Source organism: Molothrus ater, chromosome 33, assembly GCF_012460135.2.
Source record: "Molothrus ater isolate BHLD 08-10-18 breed brown headed cowbird chromosome 33, BPBGC_Mater_1.1, whole genome shotgun sequence".
NCBI lineage: Eukaryota > Metazoa > Chordata > Aves > Passeriformes > Icteridae > Molothrus > Molothrus ater.
In genome coordinates, this window is record NC_071660.1 from 568,547 (window position 1) to 580,588 (window position 12,042).

Genomic DNA, 12,042 nt, shown 5'->3' on the forward strand with positions numbered 1-12,042 from the left:
CCTCCCTGGGCCAGGCCCTGGCCTCCTTTGGGGCCACCCCTGGGACCACCTGGGCCGATGTGAGAGCCGCGGGCAGCGCCTGGCGGGAGTCAGTGGAGGTGCTCGAGAACAGCTGGGACTGGCTGGCCAGGGAGGCCACCGAGCCCCGTGACACCTGCAGGGAAGGGACACGGCCACCGCTGCAGCCATCGCTGCAGCTGCCGTCGCCACCATCGCCACCCGTGCCTGGAACCAGCAGGACAAGGCTGCCCGCTGGGGGACGTCTCTGCACAACCTGGTGGCCACAGCCCAGCGGCCGTCAGTGGCCCTGGACAAGGAGGAGGTGCCCTCGGCGGTGGCCACGCTTGAGGCCTGGCTGGCGGCGGTCACCAGTGAGGAGGAGGTGGCCAGCAAGGCCATGAGAGAGGCCATGGTGACCGCCAGCTGGTTGAGAGTGGCCACCAGGAGGGGACAGCAGGGGGAAGTGGTCCTGGGGCCACTGGAGCACTCGGTGGCCGCGTGTGACAAAGCCACCGCGTTCCCCCGGGAGCTGCGGCGCCGGCTCGGGAACATCGAGGCTGCCCTGGAGGGGACAGAGGAGGTGTCCCCCAATGCTCCTGAGGCCTTGGAGGCCAGCGCCCGTCTGGCCACGCGTCACCTGCTGGGGACATCCACAACCTCCTCTTCAGTGACTATGGTGGCCGTGGTGGCCACGGTGGCCCCGGTAGGCCACATGGCTGAGCAGTGCCAAAAAGCTATCGAGGACATCCCGAGCGTGCTGCAGGGACAGTGATGTCACCGCTGTGATGTCATCGGGACAGTGATGTCACTGGGGAGCCTTGTGGACACTCAGGTGCCACCAGGCACTGGGACTCCCCTGTGCATTGACACCCCCCCCTCACTGAGCACCAGGAGTGGGACTGAGCCCCCTCGTGTGCCAACCCCCACCCCAAGCACCAGGCCCGGGACCCCCCCTGTGCCCCCCCACCCCCCCCATCACGGGGGTTCTGCCCCCTCCCCTTTGCCCCCTCAGAGCTGTGGGACCCCCCGGGCACAGTGTGGGGACCGGGGGGACTCCAAGCACTGGGGGGGCCCAAGAGGGTCCCCAGCACTGGGGAGGATCCCTTGGGGCTTGATCCTGTTCCCCCTCCATTATCAGCCGGGATCCCTGTTATCCCCAGGGACCCCCTCTCCCAATTTACCGGGCCCCTCCCATGGACTGGGACCCCCCCATTCACTGCCTCCCCCCCTTCACTGCCCCCCTAATGCGCTGGGACCCCCCTGATCCATGAGCCCCCCCCAAGTGCACCGGGACCCCTCACTCACTGCCCCTCCCCCACCCAGGGGACCCCACCCCCCCCCCCCACCCCCCCATGTGACAAATGTTTTTGTGATTCGTGTCTATTGGCAATGGAATCAGCAAATGCTTCTATCTGCTGTGTCGAAAATAGACACAAAGAAAGGTTCTGAAGCTTTCTGACCAAATAGCCAAATAAAGCATCAAAATAAAAGCAGTATAATACAGTAAAAGAGATGAGGTAGCAAGATGACTGGGGCTTAGAATAAAACAGAGCAAGTTGTGGTAAAGCTAAGAGATATTGCAACAAAGCAACTAAATGCTTACGTATAATGTGAAAAATGAGTATTTTATGATTGGCTTTTCGCAAATATCAAAATGAATATTATATGTGTTATGTTAGAAAGTGATGCTGTATTAATTTTTTAAGTAGTGTGTTAAATATAGTTCTAAGTTAAAACATAATGTTAAAATAGAAACTATGCTATGTCAGATACTTTTTTTAAAGAGAGGAATGAGGTACTCACACTGGGGTAGCAGCCACAGGACACCGAAATCTTTCAGAGAAAGAGAATTTATTGCTCTCTCTTAACTAACTTCCTCCTGGCTTGCTCAGTCCTGAAGACGCCATCAGAATTAAGAGGAAGAAGTTGACACTGACCAGACAGAATCCTTTGTTTGAGTGGAATTTATGTATCATGTATGAGATGTATGAATATGCAACAGGCTATTGCTTTTAAGGGTTAATCCTCTGTTAACGGGTGTCCTTTTTCAGGCTTATTTTGCCCAGAAAGAGGTATCCAGACCATCCATAATTCTTTGTTCTTATTGCCTCATTTTGTCCTAATCATAATTGTCCACATTTTTATTACTCTAATTATATTACTATTTTCATAACCATTTTATTACTATTGAACTTTTAAAATTTTAAAAGCAAGTGATTGGTGTTTTTCACAAGTACAACCCCCAGCTGAGGCAAGCAAATGGATTATAGCCAACAGAAATGATAGACTTGAAATTGGTCCTGAGGAAAGCACGGAAAGAAGTGCAACCCTGAACACAACCCCCCCCCCCCCATGGGGAACATCTACATTGTCATCCGTATATCCTTAAAGTTTGTTAATGTTTGTTAAAATATAATTATAGTATAAGTTCAAGTTTTGTTCAGCTAAGAATTGACAGTCAAAATAACATCTCAGTTTCCAGTACTGTTCCATAGAGCTCTCTCCTTGCAACCCTAATTGGGACCAAACTGAGGGAAGGGAGTGGATGCAATAAGGGTCATGGCAGAATGTCTCCAGAAGAAGGGAAAACCAGAGATGGGAGGCAGGACTCGATTAGGAACTTCCTCCGGGAAAAACTCTCTTTGCATTCGCTTAGCACAAAAAACCCCTGTGGATGGGGAGGTGAGGAGGGCAGCCTGTACCAGACTCGCACTGGCAGCAACGCTGCTGCTCCCTCACTGCAAAGGGAGTGGAGGAAACACTTGTGAGAAGCGCGACTGTCCTTGGATAGAGGAGATACAGAAAGGGTATTAATCAGAGTACACACAAACATGAATCCCAAATGTTTCCATCACTCCCAGTTAACTGCCTGAAAAGAGGATAATAAAATGTATTGGCTGGTGTGAAAAATGCCAATCACTTGTTTTTAAAATTTTAAAAGTTTAATAGTAATAAAATGGTTATAAAATAGTAATATAATTCAAATAATAAAAATTTGAACAATTGGGATTTAGGACAATATGAGACAATAAAAACAAAGAGTTACGAACAGTCCAGGTACCTCTTTCTGGGCAAAATAAGCCCGAAAATGGACACTCGTTAACAGAGGATTAACCCTTGAAAGCAATAGCCTGTTGCATATTCATTCACCTCATCCATGATGCATCAATTTCATTCAAACAAAGGATTCTGTCTGGTCAGTGTCAACTTCTTCCTCTTAATCTTAATGACATTTTCAGGGCTGAGCAAGGCAAGGCAGGAAGAAGTTCATTTCTTCTGATAAGGGAGCAATAAATTCTCTTTCTCTGAAAGATTTCAGTGTCCTGTGGCTGCTATCTTGGTGGGAGTACCTTATTCCTTTCTATAAAAAAATATCCCACATACATAGTTTCTATTTAAACATTATGTTTTAACCTGGAACTATATTTAACATACTACTTTAAAAAAATTAATACAGCATCACTTTCTAACATAACGCATACAATATTCATTTTAATATTTGCAAAAAGCCAATCATAAAATATGCATTTCTCACAGATGGCTAAAAATATTGCAAACCCCAGCCAGAAGATGTCAGGAGAGTGTCCTATGAAAGAAAGATGGGTGTGTTTTAAACAAGAAAGTGAAACTAACTTAGAGGATATATTCAAAGAGAAAAACGTGCAACTGAAAAGACAAAGGGATAGAGAGGGACAAATATATGGAAAGAATCTTTTAATTGATATGGTGGAAAAGATTACAAAATAATTTAATTTGATTGATTGTTGGGTGTGTGGGAGGAAGCACTTAAGTGAAATTTGGGCATGGGATGGTATCAGTTTAAGTCCCCTGGACATTTTAAAATGGATTACATCAGGGAAAAAACTGGTAGTACCCAAAAGAAGGGAAGGAGAGTGGAAGATTAAATCAACAATAAAGGGGAAGAGTGTTGATCAAGAAAAGGGAAAATGTATACTATTGAAGTAGGAGAAACGCCATGAAAAAGATATCTGGCAGCAAATGACACACACACACCAGGTGGATCCCAGAAACTCCCCAGTCATATTGGTCAAGAGAAAAAACTGAAAGTCGATGTGTATACAGTCAAAAAGAAAAAAGGTTTGAGTGCTTAGGAGATTATACGAATCCTATATCCTATCCAAATATTGGAAACATAACAAATCAAGATTCTAATTTCTGGGATTGTTTTGGTTTGAAAAGGAAGTGAGTTTTTTGAGTGTTTGGTGGTTAAACGGATAAGTGTCGAGATTTGAATATCGGCATTTGGTGTGGCTGCTGAGGATCTGGATTCGCTTCTGAGCACACAGGGGGTTAAAGGCAGAGAACTCTCAGGGGAAGCTCTTTCAGCTGTGGTCTGTGAAAGAAGCCAGAGCTCTTCTGCCAGCTGCGGGCTGAGCGGGGCAGGGGAAGCCCCGGGTGAGGGAGGGCAGAGCTGGGGACAGAGAATGGAAGTGAAGGCTTTGGCAAGGTAGAAGGGCAGAAGAACGCTGAGAGAGAGACAGAGAGCCTGTGCTTGTGCCTGTGTTTGTGCTCCTTTGAAATTTGATATCATGCGCGGGCAGCAGGGCTGGCTGGGAAGGAGAAGGGGCGGGTGGGGCAGCGAGGGTGCAGCGAGAAGGTAGGGCAGCGTAAGAGTTCTGGACAGGCAGAGCCTGAGGTTTGAACTCTTTTCTTAAATGATAGAAACTTTACAAATGCAGATTATTCTGAAGCTGAATGAGAAGAGAGAGATGAAATAAAAAGTAATAGGCTGGTGTGATGAATGTGTGGGCAAGCGAAAGATGTCAGAAGAAGTTGAGAAGAATATTGGGTGGGAGGAGATGATGAGTGGCCTTTGGCTGGACTTTTCTTGTATTGCCATGGACAGAACCATTTTCCTGTGACACAGAGACTGCATCTAGGGGGAGGCAATGGCTTGGAGCCAAGAGAGTGCAGTGATGTTATGTGAAGGAGCAGCGTGAACAGAGACGACGGGTGAGGAGGGTGTGGTGGTGCCCTCGATCTTCAGTGAAGAAGAAGATCTCTGTTCTCGAGACCCCTCGGCCCCAGGGGGTGAATTTGGGAGGGACAGGTGTCCCGAAAGTGAGAGACTGTGCTTTTTTGGAACTGGGCAAAGCATCCTTAAAAAGGGAGCCCCAGAAGCAGCTTTGGTCCTTGTACAGTGGTGAGAGCACTGGACATGGAAGGAAGATGTCACGATGGCAAATGTTCTCCAGGCGGTGCCATGTGTGACATGGAAACACAAGAGGTTTCAACTGTGTTTCCTGGGGAAGCCTATGGTACAAGAGGGACTCCTCTCTCCTTGATAAACTGAAAACTGATTATCTGAAAAATGATGATAGACTGAGAGTTAGTTATCTGAAGAGTAGTAACTGAATTGAGAATCCAAAGTTTTGTCTTACTGTAATGAGTTAGACATTTAGTGGGGGGAGGAAGAATATTTTAGAAAGTTTTCATTCCGAGTTCTGTGTGTGGTTATCTTTTCATATAGTTGTAGGTTAATAAAGTTTTTTTCTTTATTCCTAAGCTAGAGCCTGCTTTGCTCTGTTTCTAATCACATCTCACAGTAGACACCAGAGAGAATATATTTTCATAAATCACTAGCATTGCACCAGCATCAAACCATGAGAGGGATGCACCTAAAAATTTATTTTGGATCTGTGGTAACACAGCCAATGTGAAGTTACCAGGAGGGTGGAGCGGGAGTTGCACAATTGGAGCAGTAAATCCATCCTTTCCCTTACTGCCTAAGGACGTGAAATCAAACTCGGGAGTGCCGGTGTATGATGATCTGGACAGAGAGAAAAGGAATTTAATTGGTGGAACCCAAAATTGGAACAGTGATGTTTGGACCCCAGAAATGATTATAGATCCTGATGGGCACAAGATGGACCCCGGGGCTGCAGAACCCCAGAGCTCATGCTCAATCGAATCATCCATCTGCAAGCAGGGCTTGAAATCGTGTCCAATCAAACAACTCTGACCATCGATCTCTCAAACCAGCCGCAACAGCAAACACCATCAGTCATTTACCAGATCCCATTGGCAGTGGGCTACCTGCTCCCAGAGGAAGGAGGGATCTGTGGGAAATTTAATACTTCAGAATGCTTCCAAGAGATCAATGACCATAGTCATGTAATTAAAAACATTCTTCAAAATATAGAAAACTAACCTCTGTTGGAGCACAAAAATGGACCCCCTTGTTTGGAGACTCTGATTGGTGGGACAACTTGTTCACCTGGAATGGTAAATGGTGGAAGGAATTGGCCTTTGCAGTGTGTGCACCAGCAAGTGCAATATCACTGCCATGTGCAATTCCATGTCTAGTCCGGACAGTGACCAGCACTGTCCACAGCAGCATCATGCTGCAAGGGAACGTGGGAGGGAAAAACGGTGAAAAAGTCATGTTAATGAAAGAACAGAGTGATCAGAATGCCAGAGATGTGCTTGAACAGCACGAGAAACTGAGAAAAGTAGAAGTTGAACTCTAAAAGGTTGATGCAGGCTGGAAGCCTGATCAAATAGTTAGAGGGGGGAATTGTTAAAAATAGGTTAGAAAGTGTTGTAAATAGTTGATAGACGGTTAGGCATGTACTGTTCGTTTGGTTATTATATTGTAAAAGTTATATTTCTTATAACGACTCGTTTTTATATATAAAGATATATTTATATTTATTTGTTTTTATAAATATATATTTATTTTATAGTATATAAAATATATTATAGATATTTTATATATAATATATTAATATATTATATATATATAATATATATTTATATCTATTAAATATATATATTAAATATATTAAGTATATGTATAAACATATATTTATAACTTCTCTTTTAATATTTAAAAGAGTAGTTATAAGAAATACGGTGCTCAATGTACCACAACACACCTCAGTAAAGTTCACCACCCCCCGAGCGAAACCAGCCAGCCTGGACAGAACTGTAACGGGCCAATCAAGCGCCTTAAACCTTCAGGCAAATGAAGGATCCAAATCCAAAAAGAAACCAAGCCAAAGGGACAAAAAGCATGATAAAAAAGGGGATTCAGACCCACTGAATCTCTGCTGCTCCATCTGGAACATTCGGGACATCGCTGCTGAGCAGCCCCAGCGCCGGCGCTGCTCCATCCTCGACGGGAACGCTCCTGCTCGGCCCGGGGCCCCCTTGCTTTGGGCCTTGCTTTTATTATAATAAATGCTGAAATCGCTTTAGCACTGGGAGCCTGCTCTCCTTTTTAACACGAAATTCAGGATTCCCAGGGCACACGGAATTCAGGAATCCCGGGGTACACGAAATTAAGGATTCCCATATCACACGAAGTTCAGGTTTCCCGGGGCACAGGGAATTCAGGATTGCCGGGGCACAGGAGCAGACGGTGATCGGTCCCTCAGGGCTGAGCTCCAGCGGTGCCAGTGAATTCTCTCTGCAGTGACAGCCCGGCCGCCCTCCTCCCATGCCAAAGAGCCACAGAGAGACGCTGCCCCCAACCCCTGCCCCCCATCCTCCCGCTGTCTCTGTTCCCCCCTCCCGGAGAAACTCCCAAAAACCAGAGGAGTTCCCCCTCCCCGCCTTCTCGAGCACTCAGCCATCAGAGCCTCTCAGCAACGCAATGGGAAAAACAATCCACAAGTAACAAGGAAAGAACAGAAAAAACCCAATCCCCAACAGGGCGGGGGTGGCTGCGGTTTTTGGGGGTTCCAGCGACACCCGGGGCGAGTTCAGTGCTCAGCAGCAGCGGGGGGGCCCCCCCAAACCACAGCCGGGTGTGAGAAACAAAGTTCACTCCTTGAAAATTGCAAAAGTTTAATAAGGGCTATAAAAGGATTTTAGCAGTTGGCCAAAGAACGCACCCTTAACTTAACCCGTTGTTCTCCAGATCCGGTTCCAAGGCAGGGCTGCAAACACATTCCTGAGTTTAGACATTATTCAAACATTCCCGGGAGGTTTGGATGTTCCAGGAACTCTTGTTTGGTTTTAACCTCTGACTTGTCTGCAGGACATTCTGTAGATTAGGTCAATATATTTGATTTCTTCTCCTAGTTCCATCCTGTTGTTTCACACTCCCTGATAAATTCATAAATTCCTCTCACGTTTGTGTTACTGTCATCATCACCTGGAGAGGTTGGTCTGCAGATTTGAGAAACAAGAGAATTGTTTCACACCTGAGTCAGTTACACAAAAGCATTTTAACATTGCAGACTTGCTATTTTAACATTTAATATTTCTCTATTCAATATTTGTCTATTTTTAATATTTTAAGGCTTGTGATATAATACCTATTTATTACCCCAGCATTAAATCGGTTACATGATGCACATTTAAACTGATCAGTTATATTGAACCAGTGAGCAGCTACACAGAATTATCAATAATCAATAATCAAGTACCAGAGCAAAATACTTGTGAAAGTACTTTTTTGCAGAAGCCAATACAGAATGGCTGCAGCCCATGCAGAACTGCAGAAGCCAATGCAGAATGGCAGAAACCAATTATTAAATTGTCATTTATGACCTGGCTCTTCTGCAGGTACAGTAGAAAGCTGGAAGCTGCTGAGGGGATTCAGTCACCCCTGTCTCTGAGTGTCCCCAGAGTGTCCCTGAGTGTCCCCAGAGTGTCCCAGAGTGTCCCTGGGTGTCCCTGAGTGTCCCCAGAGTGTCCCTGAGTGTCGCAATGATGTCACCCCAGGAATTTTCATCAGGATTTGGGACAATTTCAATGAAAATTCCCCGAAAATTCCCCAGATTTGTCTCAAATCCCATGTGGGGAGGGGAGAGGGGACAGGTGACAGCAGCCATGTCCCCAATGATGTCACTGCCACAATGACATTGCAGCAGTGATGTCACTGTCCTGAAGCAGCCTCGGGATGTCCTCAATGGCTTTTTGGCACCTCTCGGCCACCGCACGGCTGCTGGGGCCACCAGGGCCACCACGGCCACCACAGGGACTCAAGAGGAGGTCATGGATGTTCCCAAGTGTCCCCAGCAGGTGATGCTTGAACAGGAGGGCACTGGCCTCCCACAGCTGCTCAGCCTTGGCCACTTTGGCCACCAAGGCCTCGGGGACATCAGGGGACGCCTCCTTTGTCCCCTCCAGGGCAACCTTGGTGTCCCTGAGCTGGCACTCCGTGTAACTGATAAACTCAGTGGCTTTGTCACACGCGGCCACCAAGCGCTGCAGCGGCCCCAGGGCCACCTCTGCCCAATGTCTCCTCCTGATGGCCGCCCTCGCCGGCCTGGTGGCCACCACAGCCTCTCCCACGGCCTCGTTGGTGGCCGCCGCCACCCGGGCACCGTGCGCAGCCCCCGCTGAGGCCTCCTCATCCCTGTCCAGGGCCACCATCAGCTGCTGGGCAGTGGCTTTGTCCTGCTGGTGCCTGGCCCAGGCAAGGGCCGCGTCCTCGCAGGCATCGTGGAGCTTGGTGGCCTCCTCGAGCAGCTGCTTCCATCTCTCCTCACACGCAGCCACCAACTCCCGCCAGGCGCTGCCCGCGGCTCTCACATCGGCCCAGGTGGTCCCCAGGGTGACCCCAAGGGTGGCCAGGGCCTGGCCCAGGGAGGGGACACCGGGGTCACCCAGGGAGGTGACACCAGGGTGGTCCAGGGCCTTACGGAGGCTCCAGGTGAAGATCCTCGGGGCCGCGTGCAGCAGCTTTGGGGGCACACAGCACCGCACGCCCCGGCGTGGCCCGGTCACAGTGGCTGTCACCTCAACCAGTGTGGCCACCATGGACACCAGAGCCTCCAGCAGCTGGGGAGGGGACAGGGGAAGTGTCAGGGACCTGGTGACATTTGGGGCCTCCTGTGATGTCTTGAACTGTCCCCCCCAGGTGATCCTCGTCCTGGCAGGCGTTGGCCTCCCACAGCCACTCAGCCTCAGCCACCTTGGCCACCAAGTGTAGCATTGTGTGTTTTATACAGGTTTTGTTGTAAAGTTGGTTGTTTTTTATAAGTTGAGATTATGGTTTGACCCTCGGTTCCCCCCATGTTCCTCCCTCACAATGGTTTGTCCCTGAGTTGTTTGTCCCACCAAGTCCTCAGGGATATCAGGGGGACTCCTCATTTGTCCTCTCCAGGGCAGCCTCGATGTCCCCAACCCTGCGCTGCAGCTCCCAGGGGAAGGCGGTGGCTTCGTCACACGTGGCCACCAAGCGCTCCAGCAGCCCCAGGGCCTCTTCCACCTGCTGTCTCTCCATGGTGGCCCTTGTGGCCTCGCTGGCAGCCACCCCGGCCTCTCTCCTCACCTGGGCTTCATGCCCAGTCACCACCTCGGCCCCCTCCTCCCTGCCCAGGGCCTGCAGGTTCCACCGTGTTTTCCTGAGCTGTCCCATCATGGGCAGCCAGGGCCTGCAGGTTCCTTGCCCAGGCGGTGGCAGTGGCCACCATGTCGGCCGCCTCAGTGCGGAGCTTGGTGGCCGTCCTGGCCAGGTCAGCCCAGCTGTTCACAAGCACAGACACCAACTGCTGCCACTTGCTGGCCGCCATTGTCACACGGTTCCAAGTGGTCCCTGGGGTGCTCTCCCAGGCAGCCAGGGCCCGGCTGAGGGAGGTGACAGGATCACCATCATCGGAGGTCACATTGCAGCGCCACCAGGTGTCATCAGTGCAATGCAGGGTGGCCCGGAGCTCCTCGGTGAAGTCCTCCAGATCCCAGTACAGGCACCTTGTGGACACGGGCAGCATCATCTCGTTCAGCCTGGGCAGGATGGCCAGCAGCTCGCCCAGGATGGCCACCACAGTGACCTGTGGCTGCAGCAGGGCCAGGGCCAGCTGGGGAGGGGACAGGGGAGGTGTCAGGGACCTGGTGGCTCTTACGGCCTTCTGCGGTGGCCCCCTGTCCCCAAGGGGTCCCTTTTGTCCCCTCTGTCCCTTTGTCAGCCTCTTGCTCCCTCTGCCACCCCCTGCCCCTCCCCTCCTAGCCCCTCCCGCCCCCTGCCCCACTGCTGTCCCCTCTGTCACCCCCGCCACCCCCCCTGTCCCCTCCATCCCCCATGGCCCCTCGCCCCCGGTCCCCTCTGTCCCCCTCTCTCCCCCCTGTCGCATCTCTTGGGGCTCCACGCTCACTGGGGACCCGGCTCTGGGGACGCTCCGGGGGTCGAACGAGCCGGTCCCGGCCCAGAAGTGGCCCCAGGAACGGAGCGCGGTAACGGCGGAGCCGCCTCAGGAGAACTCCGGAGAGGGGCGAGGAGGAGACGCCACGGGAAACGGAGAACGGGAACGGCCCCGGGCGGGGCGGCAGCGACCGCGGTCAGCACCGGGAGCGGCGGGGGCAGGGGGGGACTGGGGGGGGGCGCTGGGGGGGTTGGGGGGGTGTGAGGGAGAAATGGGGGGGTCCTGGGGAGATTTGGGGGTCCTGAGGTGTGAAAAAGCCACTTACTTTTAAAATTTTAAAAGCTGAACAGTAATGAAATGGTTATAAAAATAGCAATATAATTAGAGTAATAAAAATTTGAACAAGAGTTACGGACGGTCCGGATACCTCTTTCTGGGCAAAATAAGCCTGAAAAAGGACCCACGTTAACAGAGGATTCACCCTTAAAAGCAACAGCCTGTTGCATATTCATACACCTCATACATGATACATAAATTCCATTCCAGCACAGGATTCTGTCTGGTCAGTGTCAACTTCTTCCTCTGAATCCCGACTTCAGGGCTGAGCAAGGTGGGAAGAAGTTGGTTTCTTCTGATAATGGAACAATAAATTCTCTTTCTCTGAAAGATTTCGGTGTCCTGTGGCTGCTATCTGGTGTGAGAACCTCATTCCTTTCTTAAAAAAAAAATCCCACTTACATAGTTTCTATTTTAACTACAAAACTTACCTTTTAACTACAAAACTACATTTACAATACTATTAAAATGTTAATACAGCACTACTAATCAATACAACATAATACATATAGCAAATATCTGCCTAGAGCCATAAAATTGGCACTTTTCACATCAGGGGACGTGGAGGGTCCTGAGGGGGTTTGGGGGTCCTGAGGGGGCGTGAGAGGGTTTAGGAGATCCTGAGGGGATTTGTGGGATTCTGAGGGGA